Genomic DNA, 25,579 nt, shown 5'->3' with positions numbered 1-25,579 from the left:
GTGTTTTTTGTATTTAATTCCGATGCGATTTCTGTGTTTCATCGTCAATGTGAAGGTCCACGGAATACATTGAACCTGCAGTGGTGTATGGAAGCTAATACTGGTCACACAGGGAATGCTCAAAGCACCGAATGTAAGAAGAGTCTCTATTCTTGTACTTAAGGCGGCATTGTGCCTTTTGTATCAAATTCCGATGCGATTTCTGTGTTTCATCGTCAATGTGAAGGTCAAAGGAATACATTGAACCTGCAGTGGTGTATTGGAAACTAATACTGGTCACACAGGAAAGGCTCAAAGCACAGACTCTAAGAAGTCTCACTCTTCTTGCACTTAAGGAGGCATGGTGCCTTTTTTATTTAATTCCGATGTAATTTCAGTGTTTCATCGCCAATATGTATGTCCAAGAAATACATTGAACCTGCAGTGGCTGTATCGGAAACTAATACTGGTCTCACAGGGAATGCTCAAAGCACCGACTGTAAGAAGAATCTCTATGCTTGTACTTAAGGCGGCATTGTGCCTTTGTATTTAATTCCGATGCGATTTCTGTGTTGCATCGTCAATGTGAAGGTCCAATTATTACATAGAACCTGCAGTGGTGTATCGGAAACTAATACTGGTCGCACAGGGAATGCTCAAAGCACCGGCTGTAAGAAGGGTCTCTATTCTTGTACTTCAGGCGGCATTGTGCCTTTTGTATTTAATTCCGATGTAATCTCAGTGTTTCATCGTCAATGTGTATGTCCAAGGAATACATTGAACCTGCAGTGGTGTATTGGAAACTAATACTGGTCTCACAGGGAATGCTCAATGCACCGACTGTAAGAAGTGTCTCTATTCTTGTACTTAAGGCGGCATTGTGCCTTTTTTATTTAATTCCGATGAGATTTCTGTGTTTAATCGTCAATGTGAAGGTCCAAGGAATACACTGAACCTGCAGTGGTGTATCGGAAACTAATACTGGTATCACAGGGAATGCTCAAAGCTCCGACTGTAAGAAGAGTCTCTATTCTTGTACCTAAGGCGGCATTGTACCTTTTGTATTTAAATCCGATGTAATTTATGTGTTTCATCGTCAATGTGTATGTCCATGGAATACATTGAACGTGCAGTGGTGTATCGGAAACTAATGCTGGTCTCACAGGAAAGGATCAAAGCACAGACTCTAAGATGTCTTACTCTTCTTGCATTTAAAGCGGCATTGTGTCTTTTGCATTTAATTCCGATGTAAATTCAGTGTTTCATCGTCAATGTGTATGTCCAAGGAATACATTAACCTGCAGTGGTGTATTGGAAACTATTACTCGTCGCACAGGGAATGCTCAAAGCACCGACTGTAAGAAGAGTCTCTATTCTTGTACTTAAGGCGGCATTGTGCCTTTTGTATTTAATTCCGATGCGATTTCTGTGTTTCATCTTAAATGTTATGGTCGAAGGAATACATTGAACCTGCTGTGGTGTATCGGAAATATAATACTGGTCTCACAGGGAATGCTCAAAGCAACGACTGTAAGAAGAGTCTCTATTCTTGTACTTAAGGCGGCATTGTGAGTTTTGTATTTAATTCCGATGCAATTTCTGTGTTTCATCGTCAATGTGAAGGTCCAAAGAATTCATTGAACGTGCAGTGGTGTATCGGAAACTAATACTGGTCTCACAGGAAATGCTCAAAGCACCGACTGTAAGGAGGGTCTCTATTCTTGTACTTAAGGCGGCATTGTGCTTTTTGTGTGTAATTGCGATGCGATTTCTGTGTATTATGGTCAATGTGAAAGTCCAAGTAATAAATTGAACCGGCAGTGGTGTATCGGAAACAAATACTGGTCTCACAGGGAATGCTCAATGCACTGACTGTAAGAAGAGTCTCCATTCTTGTACTTAAGGCGGCATTGTGACTTTTGTATTTAATTCCGATACGATTTGTGTGTTTCAACGTCAATGTTTACGTCCAAGGAATACATTGAACCTGCAGTGGTGTATCGGAAACTAATACTGGTCTCATAGGGAATGCTCAAAGCACCGACTGTAAGAAGAGTCCCTATTCTTGTACTTAAGGCGCCATTGTGCCTTTTGTATTTAATTCCGACGTAATTTCAGTGTTTCATCGTCAATGTGTATGTACAAGGAATACATTGAACCAGAAGTGGGGTATCGGAAACTAATACTGGTCTCACAGGGAATGCTCAAAGCACCGACTGTAAGGAGAGTCTCTATTCTTGTACTTAAGGCGGCATTGTGCCTTTTGTATGTAATTCCGATGCGATTTCTGTGTTCCATCGTAAATGTGATGGTCCAAGGAAAACATTGAACCTGCAGTAGTGTATCGGAGACTAATACTGGTCTCACAGGAAAGGATCAAAGCACAGATTCTAAGAAGTTTCACTCTTGTTGCACTTAAGGCGGCATTGAGCCTTTTGATTTTAATTCCGAGATAAATGCAGTGTTTTATCGTCAATTTTTATGTCCAAAATATACAATTGAACCTGTAGTGCTGTTTCGGAAACTAATACTGGTCTCACAGGGAATGCTCAAATCACCGACTGTAAGAAGAGTCTCTATTCTTGTACTTAAGGTGGCATTGTGCCTTTTGTATTTAATTCCGATGCGATATCTGTGTTTCATCGTCAATGTGATGGTCCAAGGAATACATTGAACCTGCAGTGGTGTATCAGAAACTAATACTGGTCTCACAGGGAATGGTCAAAGCACCGGCTGTAAGAAGAGTCTCTATTCTTGTACATAATGCGGCATTGTGCTTTTTGTATGTAATTGCGAAACGATTTCTGTGTTTTATCGTCAATGTGAAGGTCCAAGGATTACATTGAACCTGCAGTGGTGTATCGGAAACTAATACTGGTCTCACAGGGAATTCTCAATGCACCGACTGTAAGAAGAGTCTCTATTCTTGTACTTAAGGCGGCATTGCGACTTTTGTATTTAATTCCGTTGCGATTTCTGTGTTTCATCGTCAATGTGAAGGTCAAAGGAATACATTGAACCTGCAGTGGTGTATCGGAAACTAATACTGGTCTCACAGGAAAGGCTCAAAGCATAGACTCTAAGAAGTCTCACTCTTCTTGCACTTAAGGAGGCATGGTGCCTTTTTTATTTAATTCCGATGTAATTTCAGTGTTTCATCGCCAATGTGTATGTCCAAGAAATACATTGAACCTGCAGTGGCTGTATCGGAAACTAATACTGGTCTCACAGGGAATGCTCAAAGCACCGACTGTAAGAAGAATCTCTATGCTTGTACTTAAGGCGGCATTGTGCCTTTGTATTTAATTCCGATGCGATTTCTGTGTTTCATCGTCAATGTGAAGGTCCAATTATTACATAGAACCTGCAGTGGTGTATCGGAAACTAATACTGGTCGCACAGGGAATGCTCAAAGCACCGGCTGTAAGAAGGGTCTCTATTCTTGTACTTCAGGCGGCATTGTGCCTTTTGTATTTAATTCCGATGTAATCTCAGTGTTTCATCGTCAATGTGTATGTCCAAGGAATACATTGAACCTGCAGTGGTGTATTGGAAACTAATACTGGTCTCACAGGGAATGCTCAATGCACCGACTGTAAGAAGTGTCTCTATTCTTGTACTTAAGGCGGCATTGTGCCTTTTTTATTTAATTCCGATGAGATTTCTGTGTTTAATCGTCAATGTGAAGGTCCAAGGAATACACTGAACCTGCAGTGGTGTATCGGAAACTAATACTGGTATCACAGGGAATGCTCAAAGCTCCGACTGTAAGAAGAGTCTCTATTCTTGTACCTAAGGCGGCATTGTACCTTTTGTATTTAAATCCGATGTAATTTATGTGTTTCATCGTCAATGTGTATGTCCATGGAATACATTGAACGTGCAGTGGTGTATCGGAAACTAATGCTGGTGTCACAGGAAAGGATTAAAGCACAGACTCTAAGATGTCTTACTCTTCTTGCATTTAAAGCGGCATTGTGTCTTTTGCATTTAATTCCGATGTAAATTCAGTGTTTCATCGTCAATGTGTATGTCCAAGGAATACATTAACCTGCAGTGGTGTATTGGAAACTATTACTCGTCGCACAGGGAATGCTCAAAGCACCGACTGTAAGAAGAGTCTCTATTCTTGTACTTAAGGCGGCATTGTGCCTTTTGTATTTAATTCCGATGCGATTTCTGTGTTTCATCTTAAATGTTATGGTCGAAGGAATACATTGAACCTGCTGTGGTGTATCGGAAATATAATACTGGTCTCACAGGGAATGCTCAAAGCAACGACTGTAAGAAGAGTCTCTATTCTTGTACTTAAGGCGGCATTGTGAGTTTTGTATTTAATTCCGATGCAATTTCTGTGTTTCATCGTCAATGTGAAGGTCCAAAGAATTCATTGAACGTGCAGTGGTGTATCGGAAACTAATACTGGTCTCACAGGAAATGCTCAAAGCACCGACTGTAAGGAGGGTCTCTATTCTTGTACTTAAGGCGGCATTGTGCTTTTTGTGTGTAATTGCGATGCGATTTCTGTGTATTATGGTCAATGTGAAAGTCCAAGTAATAAATTGAACCGGCAGTGGTGTATCGGAAACAAATACTGGTCTCACAGGGAATGCTCAATGCACTGACTGTAAGAAGAGTCTCCATTCTTGAACTTAAGGCGGCATTGTGACTTTTGTATTTAATTCCGATACGATTTGTGTGTTTCAACGTCAATGTTTACGTCCAAAGAATACATTGAACCTGCAGTGGTGTATCGGAAACTAATACTGGTCTCATAGGGAATGCTCAAAGCACCGACTGTAAGAAGAGTCCCTATTCTTGTACTTAAGGCGCCATTGTGCCTTTTGTATTTAATTCCGACGTAATTTCAGTGTTTCATCGTCAATGTGTATGTACAAGGAATACATTGAACCAGAAGTGGGGTATCGGAAACTAATACTGGTCTCACAGGGAATGCTCAAAGCACCGACTGTAAGGAGAGTCTCTATTCTTGTACTTAAGGCGGCATTGTGCCTTTTGTATGTAATTCCGATGCGATTTCTGTGTTCCATCGTAAATGTGATGGTCCAAGGAAAACATTGAACCTGCAGTAGTGTATCGGAAACTAATACTGGTCTCACAGGAAAGGATCAAAGCACAGATTCTAAGAAGTTTCACTCTTGTTGCACTTAAGGCGGCATTGAGCCTTTTGATTTTAATTCCGAGATAAATGCAGTGTTTTATCGTCAATTTTTATGTCCAAAATATACAATTGAACCTGTAGTGCTGTTTCGGAAACAAATACTGGTCTCACAGGGAATGCTCAAAGCACCGACTCTAAGAAGAGTCTCGGTTCTTGTACTTAAGGTGGCATTGTGCCTTTTGTATTTAATTCCGATGCGATATCTGTGTTTCATCGTCAATGTGATGGTCCAAGGAATACATTGAACCTGCAGTGGTGTATCGGAAACTAATACTGGTCTCACAGGGAATGGTCAAAGCACCGGCTGTAAGAAGAGTCTCTATTCTTGTACATAATGCGGCATTGTGCTTTTTGTATGTAATTGCGAAACGATTTCTGTGTTTTATCGTCAATGTGAAGGTCCAAGGATTACATTGAACCTGCAGTGGTGTATCGGAAACTAATACTGGTCTCACAGGGAATTCTCAATGCACCGACTGTAAGAAGAGTCTCTATTCTTGTACTTAAGGCGGCATTGCGACTTTTGTATTTAATTCCGTTGCGATTTCTGTGTTTCATCGTCAATGTGAAGGTCCGAGGAGTACATAGAACCTGCAGTGGTGTATCGGAAACTAATACTGGTCTCACAGGGAATGCTCAAAACACCGACTGTAAGAAGAGTCTGTATTCTCGTACATAAGGTGACATTGTGATTTTTGTATTTAATTTTGATGCGATTTCTGTGTTTCATCGTCAATGTGAGGGTCCAAGGAATACATTGAACCTGCAGTGGTGTATCGGAAACTAATACTGGTCTCACAGAAAAGGATCAAAGCACAGACTCTAAGAAGAGTCTCTATTCTTGTACTTAAGGCGGCATTGTGCCTTTTGTATTTAATTCCGATGCGATTTCTGTGTTTCATCGTCCATGTGAAGGTCAAAGGAATACATTGAACCTGCAGTGGTGTATCGGAAACTAATACTGGTCTCACAGGAAAGGATCAAATCACAGACTGTAAGAAGAGTCTCTATTCTTGTACTTAAGGCGGCATTATAATATTTGTATTTAATTCCGATGCGATTTCTGTGTTTCATCGTCAATGTAAAGGTCAAAGGAATAAATTGCACCTGCAGTGGTGTATCGGAAACTAATACTGGTCTCACAGGAAAGGATCAAATCACAGACTGTAAGAAGAGTCTCTATTCTTGTACTTAAGGCGGCATTATAATATTTGTATTTAATTCCGATGCGATTTCTGTGTTTCATCGTCAATGTGAAGGTCCACGGAATACATTCAACCTGCAGTGGTGTATGGAAACTAATACTGGTTACACAGGGAATGCTCAAAGCACCGACTGTAAGAAGAGTCTCTATTCTTGTGCTTAAGGCGGCATTGTGCCTTTTGTATTAAATTCCAATGCGATTTCTGTGTTTCATCGTCAATGTGAAAGTCAAAGGAATACATTGAACCTGCAGTGGTGTATCTCAAACTAATACTGGTCTCACAGGAAAGGATCAAAGCACAGACTCTAAGAAGTCTCACTCTTCTTGCACTTAAGGAGGCATGGTGCCTTTTTTATTTAATTCCGATGTCATTTCAGTGTTTCATCGCCAATGTGTATGTCCAAGAAATACATTGAACCTGCAGTGGTGTATCGGAAACTACTACTGGTCTCACAGGGAATGCTCAAAGCACCGACTGTAAGAAGAATCTCTATGCTTGTACTTAAGGCGGCATTCTGCCTTTTGTATTTAATTCCGATGCGATTTCTGTGTTTCATCGTCAATGTGAAGGTCCAACAATTACACTGAACCTGCAGTGGTGTAACGGAAACTAATACTGGTCGCACAGGGAATGCTCAAAGCACCGACTGTATGAAGGGTCTCTATTCTTGTACTTCAGGCGGCATTGTGCCTTTTGTATTTAATTCCTATGTAATCTCAGTATTTCATCGTCAATGTGTATGTCCAAGGAATACATTGAACCTGCAGTGGTGTATCGGGAACTAATACTGGTCTCACAGGGAATGCTCAAAGCTCCGACTGTAAGAAGAGTCTCTATTCTTGTACTTAAGGGAGCATTGTGCCTTTTGTATTTAAATCCGATGTAATTTATGTGTTTCATCGTCAATGTGTATGTCCATGGAATACATTGAACCTGCAGTGGTGTATCGGAAACTAACACTGGTCTCACAGGAAAGAATCAAAGCACAGACTCTAAGAAGTCTCACTCTTCTTGCATTTAAAGTGGCATTGTGTCTTTTGCATTTAATTCCGATGTAATTTCAGTGTTTCATCGTCAATGTGTATGTCCAAGGAATACATTAACCTGCAGTGGTGTATTGGAAACTAATACTGGTCTCACAGGGAATGCTCAAAGCACCGACTGTAAGAAGAGTCTCTATTCTTGTACTTAAGACGGCATTGGGCCTTTTGTATTTAATTCCGATGCGATTTCTGTGTATCATCTTCAATGTTATGGTCGAAGGAATACATTCAACATGCAGTGGTGTATCGGAAATATAATACTGGTCTCACAGGGAATGCTCAAACAACGTCTGTAAGAAGAGTCTCTATTCTTGTACTTAAGGCGGCATTGTGCCTTTTGTATTTAATTCCGATGCAATTTCTGTGTTTCATCGTCAATGTGAAGGTCCAAAGAATTCATTGAACGTGCAGTGGTGTATCTGAAACTAATACTGGTCTCACAGGAAATGCTCAAAGCACCGACTGTAAGAAGAGTCTCTATTCATGTACTTAAGGCGGCATTGTGCTTTTTGTATGTAATTGCGATACGATTTCTGTGTTTTATCGTCAATGTGAAGGTCCAAGGATTACATTGAACCTGCAGTGGTGTATCGGAAACAAATACTGGTCTTACAGGGAATTCTCAATACACCGACTGTTAGAAGAGTCTCTATTCTTGTACTTAAGGCGGCATTGTGACTTTTGAATTTAATTCCGTTGCGATTTCTGTGTTTCATCGTCAATGTGAAGGTCCGAGGAGTACATTGAACCTGCAGTGGTGTATCGGAAACTAATACTGGTCTTACAGGGAATTCTCAATGCAACGACTGTAAGAAGAATCTCTATTCTTGTACTTAAGGCGTCATTGTGACTTTTGAATTTAATTCCGTTGCGATTTCTGTGTTTCATCGTAAATGTGATGGTCCAAGGAAAACATTGAACCTGCAGTAGTGTATCGGAAACTAATACTGGTCTCACAGGAAAGGATCAAAGCACAGATTCTAAGAAGTCTCCCTTTTGTTGCACTTAAGGCGGCATTGAGCCTTTTGTATTTAATTCCGAGATAATTGCAGTGTTTCATCGTCAATTTTTATGTCCAAAGAATACATTGAACCTGTAGTGCTGTTTCGGAAACTAATACTGGTCTCACAGGGAATGCTCAAAGCACCGACTGTAAGAAGAGTCTGTATTCTTGTACATAAGGTGACATTGTGATTTTTGTATTTAATTCCGATGCGATTTCTGTGTTTCATCGTCAATGTGAAGGTCCAAGGAATACATTGAACCTGCAGTGGTGTATCGGAAACTAATACTGGTCTCACAGAAAAGGATCAAAGGACATACTCTAAGAAGTCTCACTCTTCTTGCACTTAAGGAGGCATGGTGCCTTTTTTATTTAATTCCGATGTAATTTCAGTGTTTCATCGCCAATGTGTATGTCCAAGAAATACATTGAACCTGCAGTGGTGTATCGGAAACTACTACTGGTCTCACAGGGAATGCTCAAAGCACCGACTATAAGAAGAATCTCTATGCTTGTACTTAAGGCGGCATTCTGCCTTTTGTATTTAATTCCGATGCGATTTCTGTGTTCCATCGTCAATGTGAAGGTCCAACAATTACATTGAACCTGCAGTGGTGTATCGGAAACTAATACTGGTCGCACAGGGAATTCTCAATACACCGACTGTAAGAAGAGTCTCTATTCTTGTACTTACGGTGGCATTGTGTCTTTTGAATTTAATTCCGATGTAATTTCTGTGTTTCATCATCAATGCTAAGGTCCAAGGATTACCTTGAGCCTGCCGTAGTGTATCGGAAACTAATACTGGTCTCACAGGAAAGGAACAAAGCACAGATTCTAAGAAGTCTCCCTCTTGTTGCACTTAAGGCGGCATTGAGCATTTTGTATTTAATTCCGAGATAATTGCAGTGTTTCATCGTCAATTTTTATGTCCAAAGAATACATTGAACCTGTAGTGCTGTTTCGGAAACTAATACTGGTCTCACAGAGAATGCACAAAGCACCGACAGTAAGAAGTGTCTCTAATCTTGTACTTAAGGCGGCATTGTGCCTTCTATATTTAATTCCGATGAGATTTCTGTGTTTCATCGTCAATGTGAAGGTCCAAGGAATACATTGAACCTCCAGTGGGGTATAGGAAACTAATACTGGTCTCACAGGGAATGCTCAAAGCACCGACTGCAAGAATTGTCTCTATTCTCGTACTTAAGGCGGCATTGTGCCTTTTATATTTAATTCCGATGTGTTCTCAGTGTTTCATCGTCAATGTTTACGTCCAAGGAATACATTAAACCTGCAGTGCTGTATCGGAAACTAATACTGGTCTCACAGGGAATGCTCAAATCACCGACTTTAAGAAGAGTCTCTATTCTTGTACTTAAGGCGGCATTGTGCCTTTTGTATTTAATTCCGATGCGATTTCTTTGTTTTATCGTCAATGTGAAGGTCCAAGGAATACATTGAACGTGCAGTGGTGTATTGGAAACTAATACTGGTCTCACAGGGAATGCTCAAACACCGACTGTAAGAACAGTCTCTATTCTTTTACTTAAAGTGGCATTGTTCCTTTTGTATTTAATTACCATGTAATTTCAGTGTTTCATCGTCAATGTTTACGTCCAAGGAACACATTGAACCTGCAGTTGTGTATTGGAAACTAATACTGGTCTCACAGGGAATGCTCAAAACACCAACTGTAAGAAGTGTCCCTGTTCTTGTACTTAAGGCGGCATTGGGCCTTTTATATTTAATACCGATGTGTTCTCAGTGTTTCATCGTCAATGTTTACGTCCAAGGAATACATTGAACCTGCAGTGCTGTATCGGAAACTAATACTGGTCTCACAGGGAATGCTCAAAGCACCGACTGTAAGGAGAGTCTCTATTCTTGTACTTAAGGCGGCATTGGGCCTTTTGTATTTAATTCCGATGCGATTTCTGTGTTACTTCGTCAATGTGAAGGTTTAAGTAATACATTGAACCTGCAGAGGTGTATCGGAAGCTAATACTGGTCGCTCAGGGAATGCTCAAAGCACCGACTGTAAGAAGAGTCTCTATTCTTGTACTTCAGGCGGCATTGTGCCTTTTGTATTTAATTACGATGTAATCTCAGTGTTTCATCGTCAATGTGTATGTCCAAGGAATACATTGAACCTGCATTGGTGTATCGGAAACTAATACTGTTCTCACAGGGAATGCTCAAAGCACTGACTGTAAGAAGAGTCTCTATTCTTGTACTTAAGGCGCACTGTGCCTTTTGTATTTAATTCCGATGCGATATCTGTGTTTCATCGTCAATGTGAAGGTCCAAGGAATACATTGAAAATGCAGTGGTGTATCGGAAACTAATACTGGTCTCACAGGGAATGCTCAAATCACCGACAGTAAGAAGATTCTCTATTCATGTACTTGAGGCGGCATTGTGCCTTTTGTATTTAATTCCGATGTAATTTATGTGTTTCATCGTCAATGTGTATGTCCAAGGAATCCATTGAACCTGCAGTGGTGTATCGGAAACTAATACTGGCCTCACAGGGAATGCTCAAAGCACCGACTGTAAGAAGAGTCTCTATTCTTGTACTTAAGGCGGCATTGTGCCTTTTGAATTTAATTCCAATGTAATTTCTGTGTTTCATCATCAATGCTAAGGTCCAAGGATTACCTTGAACCTGCAGTAGTGTATCGGGAACTAATACTGGTCTCACAGGAAAAGATCAAAGCACAGACTCTAAGAAGTCTCACTCTTCTTGCACTGAATGCGGCATGGTGCCTTTTGTATTTAATTCCGATGTAATTTCAGTGTTTCATCGTCAATGTGTATGTCCAAGAAATACACTGAACCTGCAGTGGTGTATCGGAAACTAATACTGGTCACACAGGGAATGCTCAAAGCACCGAGTGTAAGAAGAGTCTCTATTCTTGTATTGAAGGCCGCATTGTGCCTTTATATTTAATTCCGATTCGATTTCTGTGTTTTATCTTCAATTTGAAGGTCCAAGGAATACATTGAACCTGCAGTGGTGTATCGGAGACTAATACTGGTCTCACAGGAAAGGATCAAAGCACAGACTCTAACAAGTCTCACTCTTCTTGCACTTAAGGCGGCATTGTGCCTTTTGTATTTAATTCCGATGTAGTTTCAGTGTTTCATCGTCAATGTGTATGTCCAAGGAATACATTGAACCTGCATTGGTGTATCGGAAACTAATACTGTTCTCACAGGGAATGCTCAAAGCACTGACTGTTGGAAGAATCTCTATTCTTGTACTTAGGGCGGCAGTGTGCCTTTTGTATTTAATTCCGATGCGATATCTGTGTTTCATCGTCAATGTGAAGGTCCAAGGAAAACATTGAACCTGCAGTGGTCTATCGGAAACTAATACTGGCTCACAGGGAATGCTCAAAGCACCGACTGTAAGAAGAGCCTGTATTCTTGTACTTAAGGCGGCATTGTGCCTTTTGTATGTAATTGCGATGCGATTTCTTTGTTTTATCGTCAATGTGAAGGTACAAGGAATACATTGAACCTGCAGTGGTGTATCGGAAACTGATACTGGTCTCACAGGGAATGCTCAAAGCATCGACTGTAAGAAGAGTCTCTATTCTTGTACTTAAGACGGCATTGTGCATTTTGTAATTAATTCCGATGCTATTTCTGTGTTTCATTCTCAATGTGAAGGTCCAAGTAATACATTGAACCTGCAGTGGGATATCGGAAACTAATACTGGTCGCACAGGGAATGCTTAAAGCACCGACTGTATGAAGGGTCTCTATTCATGTACTTCAGGCGGCATTGGGCCATTTGTATTTAATTCCGATGTAATCCCAGTGTTTCATCGTCAATGTGTGTGACCAAGGAATACATTGAACCTGCAGTGGTGTATTGGAAACTAACACTGGTCTCACAGGGAATGCTCATAGCACCGACTGTAAGAAGTGTTTCTATTCTTGTACTTAAGGCGGCATTGTGCCTTTTATATTTAATTCAGATGAGATTTCTGTGTTTCATCGTCAATGAGAAGGTCCAAGGAATACATTGAACCTGCAGTGGTGTATCGGAATCTAATACTGGTCTCACAGGGAATGCTCAAAGCACCGACTGTAAGAAGAGTCTCTATTCTTGTACTTAAGGCGGCATTGTGCCTTTTGAATTTAATTCCAATGTTATTTCTGTGTTTCATAATCAATGCTAAGGTCAAAGGATTACCTTCAACCTGCAGTAGTGTATCGGGAACTAATACTGGTCTCACAGGAAAGGATCAAAGCACAGACTCTAACAAGTCTCACTCTTCTTGCACTTAAGGCGGCATTGTGCCTTTTATATTTAATTCCGATGAGATTTCTGTGTTTCATCGTCAATGTGAAGGTCCAAGGAATACATTGAACCTCCAGTGGGGTATAGGAAACTAATACTGGTCTCACAGGGAATGCTCAAAGCACCGACTGCAAGAATTGTCTCTATTCTTGTACTTAAGGCGGCATTGTGCCTTTTATATTTAATTCCGATGTGTTCTCAGTGTTTCTTCGTCAATGTTTACGTCCAAGGAACACATTGAACCTGCAGTTGTGTATTGGAAACTAATACTGGTCTCACCGGGAATGCTCAAAACACCAACTGTAAGAAGTGTCCCTATTCTTGTACTTAAGGCGGCATTGGGCCTTTTATATTTAATACCGATGTGTTCTCAGTGTTTCATCGTCAATGTTTACGTCCAAGGAATACATTGAACCTGCAGTGCTGTATCGGAAACTAATACTGCTCTCACAGGGAATGCTCAAAGCACCGACTGTAAGAAGAGTCTCTATTCTTGTACTTAAGGCGGCATTGTGCCTTTTGTATTTAATTCCGATGCGATTTCTGTGTTTCTTCGTCAATGTGAAGGTCCAAGTAATACATTGAACCTGCAGAGGTGTATCGGAAGCTAATACTGGTCCCTCAGGGAATGCTCAAAGCACCGACTGTAAGAAGAGTCTCTATTCTTGTACTTCAGGCGGCATTGTGCTTTTTGTATTTAATTACGATGTAATCTCAGTGTTTCATCGTCAATGTGTATGTCCAAGGAATACATTGAACCTGCATTGGTGTATCGGAAACTAATACTGTTCTCACAGGGAATGCTCAAAGCACTGACTGTAAGAAGAGTCTCTATTCTTGTACTTAAGGCGGCAGTGTGCCTTTTGTATTTAATTCCGATGCGATATCTGTGTTTCATCGTCAATGTGAAGGTCCAAGGAATACATTGAAAATGCAGTGGTGTATCGGAAACTAATACTGGTCTCACAGGGAATGCTAAAAGCACCGACAGTAAGAAGATTCTCTATTCATGTACTTGAGGCGGCATTGTGCCTTTTGTATGTAATTCCGATGTAATTTATGTGTTTCATCGTCAATGTGTATGTCCAAGGAATATATTGAACCTGCAGTGGTGTATCGGAAACTAATACTGGCCTCACAGGGAATGCTCAAAGCACCGACTGTAAGAAGAGTCTCTATTCTTGTACTTAAGGCGGCATTGTGCCTTTTGAATTTAATTCCAATGTAATTTCTGTGTTTCATCATCAATGCTAAGGTCCAAGGATTACCTTGAACCTGCAGTAGTGTATCGGGAACTAATACTGGTCTCACAGGAAAAGATCAAAGCACAGACTCTAAGAAGTCTCACTCTTCTTGCACTGAATGCGGCATTGTGCCTTTTGTATTTAATTCCGATGTAATTTCAGTGTTTCATCGTCAATGTGTATGTCCAAGAAATACACTGAACCTGCAGTGGTGTATCGGAAACTAATACTGGTCACACAGGGAATGCTCAAAACACCGAGTGTAAGAAGAGTCTCTATTCATGTATTGAAGGCCGCATTGTGCCTTTTATATTTAATTCCGATTCGATTTTCTGTGTTTTATCTTCAATTTGAAGGTCCAAGGAATACATTGAATTTGCAGTGGTGTATCGGAGACTAATACTGGTCTCACAGGAGAGGATCAAAGCACAGACTCTAACAAGTCTCACTCTTCTTGCACTTAAGGCGGCATTGTGCCTTTTGTATTTAATTCCGATGTAATTTCAGTGTTTCATCGTCAATGTGTATGTCCAAGGAATACATTGAACCTGCATTGGTGTATCGGAAACTAATACTGTTCTCACAGGGAATGCTCAAAGCACTGACTGTAAGAAGAGTCTCTATTCTTGTACTTAAGGCGGCAGTGTGCCTTTTGTATTTAATTCCGATGCGATATCTGTGTTTCATCGTCAATGTGAAGGTCCAAGGAATACATTGAACCTGCAGTGGTCTATCGGAAACTAATACTGGCTCACAGGGAATGCTCAAAGCACCGACCGTAAGAAGAGCCTCTATTCTTGTACTTAAAGCGCCATTGTGCCTTTTGTATGTAATTGCGATGCGATTTCTTTGTTTTATCGTCAATGTGAAGGTACAAGGAATACATTGAACCTGCAGTGGTGTATCGGAAACTGATACTGGTCTCACAGGGAATGCTCAAAGCATCGACTGTAAGAAGAGTCTCTATTCTTGTACTTAAGACGGCATTGTGCATTTTGTAATTAATTCCGATGCTATTTCTGCAATTCATTGTCAATGTGAAGGTCCAAGTAATACATTGAACCTGCAGTGGGATATCGGAAACTAATACTGGTCGCACAGGGAATGCTCAAAGCACCGACTGTATGAAGGGTCTCTATTCATGTACTTCAGGCGGCATTGGGCCATTTGTATTTAATTCCGATGTAATCCCAGTGTTTCATCGTCAATGTGTGTGACCAAGGAATACATTGAACCTGCAGTGGTGTATTGGAAACTAATACTGGTCTCACAGGGAATGCTCATAGTTCCGGCTGTAAGAAGTGTTTCTATTCTTGTACGTAAGGCGGCATTGTGCCTTTTATATTTAATTCAGATGAGATTTCTGTGTTTCATCGTCAATGAGAAGGTCCAAGGAATACATTGAACCTGCAGTGGTGTATCGGATACTAATACTGGTCTCACAGGGAATGCTCAAAGCACCGACTGTAAGAAGAGTCTCTATTCTTGTACTTAAGGCGGCATTGTGCCTTTTGAATTTAATTCCAATGTAATTACTGTGTTTCATTATCAATGCTAAGGTCCAAGGATTACCTTCAACCTGCAGTAGTGTATCGGGAACTAATACTGGTCTCACAGGAAAGGATCAAAGCACAGTCTCTAACAAGTCTCACTCTTCTTGCACTTAAGGTGGCATTGTGCCTTTTGTATTTAATTCCGATGTAATTTCAGTGTTTCATCGTCAATGTGTATGTCCAAGGAATACATTGAACCTTCATTGGTGTATCGGAAACTAATACTGGCTCACAGGGAATGCTCAAAGCACCACCTGTAAGAAGAGTCTCTATTCTTGTACTTAAGGCGGCATTGTGCCTTTTGTATGTAATTGCGATGCGATTTCTTTGTTTTATCGTCAATGTGAAGGTCCAAGGAATACATTGAACCTGCAGTGGTGTATCGGAAACTGATACTGGCCTCACAGGGAACGCTCAAAGCATCGACTGTAAGAAGAGTCTCTATTCTTGTACTTAAGACGGCATTGTGCCTTTTGTATTTAATTCCGATGCGATTTCTGTGTTTCATCGTCAATGTGAAGGTCCAAGTAATACATTGAACCTGCAGTGGGATATCGGAAACTAATACTGGTCGCACAGGTAATGCTCAAATCACCGACTGTACGAAGGGTCTCTATTCTTGTACTTCAGGCGGCATTGGGCCATTTGTATTTAATTGCGATGTAATCCCAGTGTTTCATCGTCAATGTGTGTGACCAGGGAATACATTGAACCTGCAGTGGTGTATTGGAAACTAATACTGGTCTCACAGGGAATGCTCATAGCACGGACTGTAAGAAGTGTTTCTATTCTTGTACTTAAGGCGGCATTGTGACTTTTGTATTTAATTCCGATGCGATTTCTGTGTTTCATCGTCAATGTGAAGGTCCAAGTAATACATTGAACCTGTAGTGGGATATCGGAAACTAATACTGGTCGCACAGGGAATGCTCAAAGCACCGACTGTAAGAAGAGTCTCTATTCTTGCATTTAAGGCGGCATTGTGCCTTTTGTATTTAATTCCGATGTAATTTATGTGATTCATCGTCAATGTGTATTTCCAAGGAATACATTGAACCTGCAGTGGTGTATCGGAAACTTATACTGGTCTCACAGGCAATGCTCAAATCACCGACTGTAAGAAGAGTCTACATTCTTGTACTTAAGGTGGCATTGTGCCTTATGTATTTAATTGCGATGCGATTTATTTGTTTTATCGTCAATGTAAAGGTCCAAGGAATACATTGAACGTGCAGTGATCTATCGGAAACTAATACTGGTCTCACAGGAAATGCTCAATATCCGACTGTAAGAAGAGTCTCTATTCATGAACTTAAGGCGGCATTGTGCCTTTTGTATTTAATTCCCATGTAATTTCATTGTTTCATCGTCAATGTTTACGACCAAGGAATACATTGAACCGGCAGTGGTGTATTGGAAACTCATTCTGCTCTCACAGGGAATGCTCAAAGCACCGACTGTAAGAAGAGTCTCTATTCTTGTACTTCAGGCGGTATTGTGCTTTTTGTATTTAATTCCGATGTAATTTCAGTGTTTCATCGTCAATGCGTATGTCCAAGAAATACACTGAACCTGCAGTGGTGTATCGGAAACTAATACTGGTCACACAGGGAATGCTCAAAGCACCGAGTGTAAGAAGAGTCTCTATTCTTGTATTGAAGGCCGCATTGTGCCTTTTATATTTAATTCCGATTCGATTTCTGTGTTTTATCTTCAATTTGAAGGTCCAAGGAATACATTGAACCTGCAGTGGTGTATCGGAGACTAATACTGGTCTCACAGGAAAGGATCAAAGCACAGACTCTAACAAGTCTCACTCTTCTAGCACTTAAGGCGGCATTGTGCCTTTTGTATTTAATTCTGATGTAATTTCAGTGTTTCATCGTCAATGTGTATGTCCAAGGAATACATTGAACCTGCATTGGTGTATCGGAAACTAATACTGTTCTCACAGGGAATGCTCAAAGCACTGACTGTAAGAAGAGTCTCTATTCTTGTACTTAAGGCGGCAGTGTGCCTTTTGTATTTAATTCCGTTGCGATATCTGTGTTTCATCGTCAATGTGAAGGTCCAAGGAATACATTGAACCTGCAGTGGTCTATCGGAAACTAATACTGGCTCACAGGGAATGCTCAAAGCACCGACTGTAAGAAGAGCCTCTATTCTTGTACTTAAGGCGGCATTGTGCCTTTTGTATGTAATTGCGATGCGATTTCTTTTTTTTATCGTCAATGTGAAGGTACAAGGAATACATTGAACCTGCAGAGGTGTATCGGAAACTGATACTGGTCTCACAGGGAATGCTCAAAGCATCGACTGTAAGAAGAGTCTCTATTCTTGTACTTAAGACGGCATTGTGCATTTTGTAATTAATTCCGATGCTATTTCTGTGTTTCATTGTCAATGTGAAGGTCCAAGTAATACATTGAACCTGCAGTGGGATATCGGAAACTAATACTGGTCGCACAGGGAATGCTCAAAGCACCGACAGTATGAAGGGTCTCTATTCATGTACTTCAGGCGGCATTGGGCCATTTGTATTTACTTCCGATGTAATCCCAGTGTTTCATCGTCAATGTGTGTGACCAAGGAATACATTGAACCTGCAGTGGTGTATTGGAAACTAATACTGGTCTCACAGGGAATGCTCATAGCACCGACTGTAAGAAGTGTTTCTATTCTTGTACTTAAGGCGGCATTGTGCCTTTTATATTTAATTCAGATGAGATTTCTGTGTTTCATCGTCAATGAGATGATCCAAGGAATACATTGAACCTGCAGTGGTGTATCGGAAACTAATACTGGTCTCACAGGGAATGCTCAAAGCACCGACTGTAAAAAGAGTCTCTATTCTTGTACTTAAGGCGGCATTGTGCCTTTTGAATTTAATTCCAATGTAATTTCTGTGTTTCATTATCAATGCTAAGGTCCAAGGATTTCCTTCAACCTGCAGTAGTGTATCGGGAACTAATACTGGTCTCACAGGAAAGGATCAAAGCACAGACTCTAACAAGTCTCACTCTTCTTGCACTTAAATCGGCGTTGTGCCTTTTGTATTTAATTCCGATGTAATTTCAGTGTTTCATCGTCAATGTGTATGTCCAAGGAATACATTGAACCTGCATTGGTGTATCGGAAACTAATACGTGTCTCACAGGGAATGCTCAAAGCACCCACTGTAAGTAGAGTCTCTATTCTTGTACTTAAGGCGGCATTGTGCCTTTTGTATTTAATTCCGATGCGATATCTGTGTTTCATCGCCAATGTCAAGGTCCAAGGAATACATTGAACCTGCAGTTGTCTATCGGAAACTAATACTGTCTCACAGGGAATGCTCAAAGCACCACCTGTAAGAAGAGTCTCTATTCTTGTACTTAAGGCGGCATTGTGCCTTTTGTATGTAATTGCGATGCGATTTCTTTGTTTTATCGTCAATGTGAGAGTCCAAGGAATACATTGAACCTGCAGTGGTGTATCGAAACTGATACTGGCCTCACAGGGAACGCTCAAAGCATCGACTGTAAGAAGAGTCTCTATTCTTGTACTTAAGACGGCATTGTGCCTTTTGTATTTAATTCCGATGCGATTTCTGTGTTTCATCGTCAATGTGAAGGTCCAAGTAATACATTGAACCTGCAGTGGGATATCGGAAACTAATACTGGTCGCACAGGGAATGCTCAGAGCACCGACTGTACGAAGGGTCTCTATTCTTGTACTTCAGGCGGCATTGGGCCATTTGTATTTAATTCCGATGTAATCCCAGTGTTTCATCGTCAATGTGTGTGACCAGGGAATACATTGAACCTGCAGTGGTGTATTGGAAACTAATACTGGTCTCACAGGGAATGCTCATAGCACGGACTGTAAGAAGTGTTTCTATTCTTGTACTTAAGGCGGCATTGTGCCTTTTGTATTTAATTCCGATGCGATTTCTGTGTTTCATCGTCAATGTGAAGGTCCAAGTAATACATTGAACCTGCAGTGGGATATCGGAAACTAATACTGGTCGCGCAGGGAATGCTGAAAGCACCGACTGTAAGAAGAGTCTCTATTCTTGCACTTAAGGCGGCATTGTGCCTTTTGTATTTAATTACGATGTAATTTATGTGATTCATCGTCAGTGTGTATTTCCAAGGAATACATTGAACCTGCAGTGGTGTATCGGAAACTTATACTGGTCTCACAGGCATTGCTCAAATCACCGACTGTAAGAAGAGTCTACATTCTTGTACTTAAGGCGGCATTGTGCCTTTTGTATTTAATTGCGATGCGATTTATTTGTTTTATCGTCAATGTGAAGGTCCAAGGAATACATTGAACGTGCAGTGATCTATCGGAAACTAATACTGGTCTCACTGGAAATGCTCAAACACCGACTGTAAGAAGAGTCTCTATTCTTGTACTTAAGGCGGCATTGTGCCTTTTGAATTTAATTCCAATGTAATTTCTGTGTTTCATTATCAATGCTGAGGTCCAAGGATTACCTTCAACCTGCAGTAGTGTATCGGGAACTAATACTGGTCTCACAGGAAAAGATCAAAGCACAGACTCTAACAAGTCTCACTCTTCTTGCACTTAAGGCGGCATTGTGTTTTGTATTTAATTCCGACGTAATTTCAGTGTTTCATCGTCAATGTGTATGTCCAAGGAATACATTGAACCTGCATTGGTGTATCGGAAACTAATACGTGTCACACAGGGAATGCTCAAAGCACCGACTGTAAGAAGAGTCTCTATTCTTGTACTTAAGGCGGCATTGTGCCTTTTGTATTTAATTCCGATGCGATATCTGTGTTTCATCGCCAATGTCAAGGTCCAAGGAATACATTGAACCTGCAGTGGTCTATCGGAAACTAATACTGGCTCACAGGGAATGCTCAAAGCACCACCTGTAAGAAGAGTCTCTATTCTTGTACTTAAGGCGGCATTGTGCCTTTTGTATGTAATTGCGATGCGATTTCTTTGTTTTATCGTCAATGTGAAGGTCCAAGGAATACATTGAACCTGCAGTGGTGTATCGGAAACTGATACTGGTCTCACAGGGAACGCTCAAAGCATCGACTGTAAGAAGAGTCTCTATTCTTGTACTTAAGACGGCATTGTGCCTTTTGTATTTAATTCCGATGCGATTTCCGTGTTTAATCGTCAATGTGAAGGTCCAAGTAATACATTGAACCTGCAGTGGGATATCGGAAACTAATACTGGTCGCACAGGGAATGCTCAAAGCACCGACTGTACGAAGGGTCTCTATTCTTGTACTTCAGGCGGCATTGGGCCATTTGTATTTAATTCCGATGTAATCCCAGTGTTTCATCGTCAATGTGTGTGACCAGGGAATACATTGAACCTGCAGTGGTGTATTGGAAACTAATACTGCTCTCACAGGGAATGCTCATAGCACGGACTGTAAGAAGTGTTTCTATTCTTGTACTTAAGGCGGCATTGTGCCTTTTGTATTTAATTCCGATGGGATTTCTGTGTTTCATCGTCAATGTGAAGGTCCAAGTAATACATTGAACCTGCAGTGGGATATCGGAAACTAATACTGGTCGCACAGGGAATGCTCAAAGCACCGACTGTAAGAAGAGTCTCTATTCTTGCACTTAAGGCGGCATTGTGCCTTCTGTATTTAATTCCGATGTAATTTATGTGATTCATCGTCAATGTGTATGTCCAAGGAATACATTGAACCTGCATTGGTGTATCGGAAACTAATACTGTTCTCACAGGGAATGCTCAAAGCACTGACTGTAAGACGAGTCTCTATTCTTGTACTTAAGGCGGCAGTGTGCCTTTTGTATTTAATTCCGATGCGATATCTGTGTTTCATCGTCAATGTGAAGGTCCAAGGAATACATTGAACCTGCAGTGGTCTATCGGAAACTAATACTGGCTCACAGGGAATGCTCAAAGCACCGACTGTAAGAAGAGCCTCTATTCTTGTACTTAAGGCGGCATTGTGCCTTTTGTATGTAATTGCGATGCTATTTCTGTGTTTCATTGTCAATGTGAAGGTCCAAGTAATACATTGAACTTGCAGTGGTGTATCGGAAACTAATACTGGTCTCACAGGGAATGGTCAAAGCACCGACTGTAAGAAGAGTCTCTATTGTTGTACTTAAGGCGGCATTGTGCCCTTTGTATAAAATTCCGATGCCATTTCTGTGTTTCATCGTCAATGTGAAGGTCAAAGGAATACATTGAACCAGCAGTAGTATATCGGAAACGAATACTGGTTTCACAGGAAAGGATCAAAGCACAGACTCTAAGAAGTCTCACTCTTCTTGCACTTAAGGCGGCATGGTTAATTTTTTATTTAATTCCGATGTAATTTCAGTGTTTCATCGTCAGTGTGTATGTCCAAGTAATACATTGAACCTGCAGTGGTGTATTGGAAACTAATACGTGTCTCACAGGGAATGCTCAAAGCACTGACTGTAAGAAGAGTCTCTATTCTTGTACTTAAGGCGGCAGTGTGCCTTTTGTATTTAATTCCGTTGCGATATCTGTGTTTCATCGTCAATGTGAAGGTCCAAGGAATACATTGACCCTGCAGTGGTCTATCGGAAACTAATACTGGCTCACAGGGAATGCTCAAAGCACCGACTGTAAGAAGAGCCTCTATTCTTGTACTTAAGGCGGCATTGTGCCTTTCGTATGTAATTGCGATGCGATTTCTTTTTTTTATCGTCAATGTGAAGGTACAAGGAATACATTGAACCTGCAGAGGTGTATCGGAAACTGATACTGGTCTCACAGGGAATGCTCAAAGCATCGACTGTAAGAAGAGTCTCTATTCTTGTACTTAAGACGGCATTGTGCATTTTGTAATTAATTCCGATGCTATTTCTGTGTTTCATTGTCAATGTGAAGGTCCAAGTAATACATTGAACCTGCAGTGGGATATCGAAAACTAATACTGGTCGCACAGGGAATGCTCAAAGCACCGACTGTATGAAGGGTCTCTATTCATGTACTTCAGGCGGCATTGGGCCATTTGTATTTAATTCCGATGTAATCCCAGTGTTTCATCGTCAATGTGTGTGACCAAGGAATACATTGAACCTGCAGTGGTGTATCGGAAACTAATACTGTTCTCACAGGGAATGCTCAAAGCACTGACTGTAAGAAGAGTCTCTATTCTTGTACTTAAGGCGGCAGTGTGCCTTTTGTATTTAATTCCGATGCGATATCTGTGTTTCATCGTCAATGTGAAGGTCCAAGGAATACATTGAACCTGCAGTGGTCTATCGGAAACTAATACTGGCTCACAGGGAATGCTGAAAGCACCGACTGTAAGAAGAGCCTCTATTCTTGTACTTAAGGCGCATTGTGCCTTTTGTATGTAATTGCGATGCTATTTCTGTGTTTCATTGTCAATGTGAAGGTCCAAGTAATACATTGAACCTGCAGTGGGATATCGGAAACTAATACTGGTCGCACAGGGAATGCTCAAAGCACCGACTGTATGAAGGGTCTCTATTCATGTACTTCAGGCGGCATTGGGCCATTTGTATTTAATTCCGATGTAATCCCAGTGTTTCATCGTCTATGTGTGTGACCAAGGAATACATTGAACCTGCAGTGGTGTATTGGAAACTAATACTGGTCTCACAGGGAATGCTCATAGCACCGACTGTAAGAAGTGTTTCTATTCTTGTACTTAAGGCGGCATTGTGCCTTTTATATTTAATTCAGATGAGATTTCTGTGTTTCATCGTCAATGAGAAGATCCAAGGAATACATTGAACCTGCAGTGGTGTATCGGAAACTAATACTGGTCTCACAGGGAATGCTCAAAGCACCGACTGTAAGAAGAGTCTCTATTCTTGTACTTAAGGCGGCATTGTGCCTTTTGAATTTAGTTCCAATGTAATTTCTGTGTTTCATTATCAATGCTAAGGTCCAAGGATTACCTTCAACCTGCAGTAGTGTATCGGGAACTAATACTGGTCTCACATTAAAGGATCGAAGCACAGACTCTAACAAGTCTCACTCTTCTTGCACTTAAGGCGGCATTGTGCCTTTTGTATTTAATTCCGATGTAATTTCAGTGTTTCATCGTCAATGTGTATGTCCAAGGAATACATTGAACCTGCATTGGTGTATCGGAAACTAATACGTGTCTCACAGGGAATGCTCAAAGCACCGACTGTAAGAAGAGTCTCTATTCTTGTACTTAAGGCGGCATTGTGCCTTTTGTATTTAATTCCGATGCGATATCTGTGTTTCATCGCCAATGTCAAGGTCCAAGGAATACATTGAACCTGCAGTGGTCTATCGGAAACTAATACTGGCTCACAGGGAATGCTCAAAGCACCACCTGTAAGAAGAGTCTCTATTCTTGTACTTAAGGCGGCATTGTGCCTTTTGTATGTAATTGCGATGCGATTTCTTTGTTTTATCGTCAATGTGAAGGTCCAAGGAATACATTGAACCTGCAGTGGTGTATCGAAACTGATACTGGCATCACAGGGAACGCTCAAAGCATCGACTGTAAGAAGAGTCTCTATTCTTGTACTTAAGACGGCATTGTGCCTTTTGTATTTAATTCCGATGCGATTTCTGTGTTTCATCGTCAATGTGAAGGTCCAAGTAATACATTGAACCTGCAGTGGGATATCGGAAACTAATACTGGTCGCACAGGGAATGCTCAGAGCACCGACTGTACGAAGGGTCTCTATTCTTGTACTTCAGGCGGCATTGGGCCATTTGTATTTAATTCCGATGTAATCCCAGTGTTTCATCGTCAATGTGTGTGACCAGGGAATACATTGAACCTGCAGTGGTGTATTGGAAACTAATACTGCTCTCACAGGGAATGCTCATAGCACGGACTGTAAGAAGTGTTTCTATTCTTGTACTTAAGGCGGCATTGTGCCTTTTGTATTTAATTCCGATGCGATTTCTGTGTTTCATCGTCAATGTGAAGGTCCAAGTAATACATTGAACCTGCAGTGGGACATCGGAAACTAATACTGGTCGCACAGGGAATGCTGAAAGCACCGACTGTAAGAAGAGTCTCTATTCTTGCACTTAAGGCGGCATTGTGCCTTTTGTATTTAATTCCGATGTAATTTATGTGATTCATCGTCAGTGTGTATTTCCAAGGAATACATTGAACCTGCAGTGGTGTATCGGAAACTTATACTGGTCTCACAGGCAATGCTCAAATCACCGACTGTAAGAAGAGTCTACATTCTTGTACTTAAGGCGACATTGTGCCTTTTGTATTTAATTGCGATGCGATTTATTTGTTTTATCGTCAATGTGAAGGTCCAAGGAATACATTGAACGTGCAGTGATCTATCGGAAACTAATACTGGTCTCACAGGAAATGCTCAAACACCGACTGTAAGAAGAGTCTCTATTTTTGTACTTAAGGCGGCATTGTGCCTTTTGAATTTAATTCCAATGTAATTTCTGTGTTTCATTATCAATGCTGAGGTCCAAGGATTACCTTCAACCTGCAGTAGTGTATCGGGAACTAATACTGGTCTCACAGGAAAGGATCAAAGCACAGACTCTAACAAGTCTCACTCTTCTTGCACTTAAGGCGGCATTGTGTTTTGTATTTAATTCCGATGTAATTTCAGTGTTTCATCGTCAATGTGTATGTCCAAGGAATACATTGAACCTGCATTGGTGTATCGGAAACTAATACGTGTCTCACAGGGAATGCTGAAAGCACCGACTGTAAGAAGAGTCTCTATTCTTGTACTTAAGGCGGCATTGTGCCTTTTGTATTTAATTCCGATGCGATATCTGTGTTTCATCGCCAATGTCAAGGTCCAAGGAATACATTGAACCTGCAGTGGTCTATCGGAAACTAATACTGGCTCACAGGGAATGCTCAAAGCACCACCTGTAAGAAGAGTCTCTATTCTTGTACTTAAGGCGGCATTGTGCCTTTTGTATTTAATTCCGATGTAATTTCAGTGTTTCATCGTCAATGTGTATGTCCAAGGAATACATTGAACCTGCATTGGTGTATCGGAAACTAATACGTGTCTCACAGGGAATGCTCAAAGCACCGACTGTAAGAAGAGTCT

Source organism: Schistocerca americana, unplaced genomic scaffold (genome assembly GCF_021461395.2).
Source record: "Schistocerca americana isolate TAMUIC-IGC-003095 unplaced genomic scaffold, iqSchAmer2.1 HiC_scaffold_13, whole genome shotgun sequence".
NCBI lineage: Eukaryota > Metazoa > Arthropoda > Insecta > Orthoptera > Acrididae > Schistocerca > Schistocerca americana.
Note: the sequence above shows the minus strand (reverse complement) of the source record.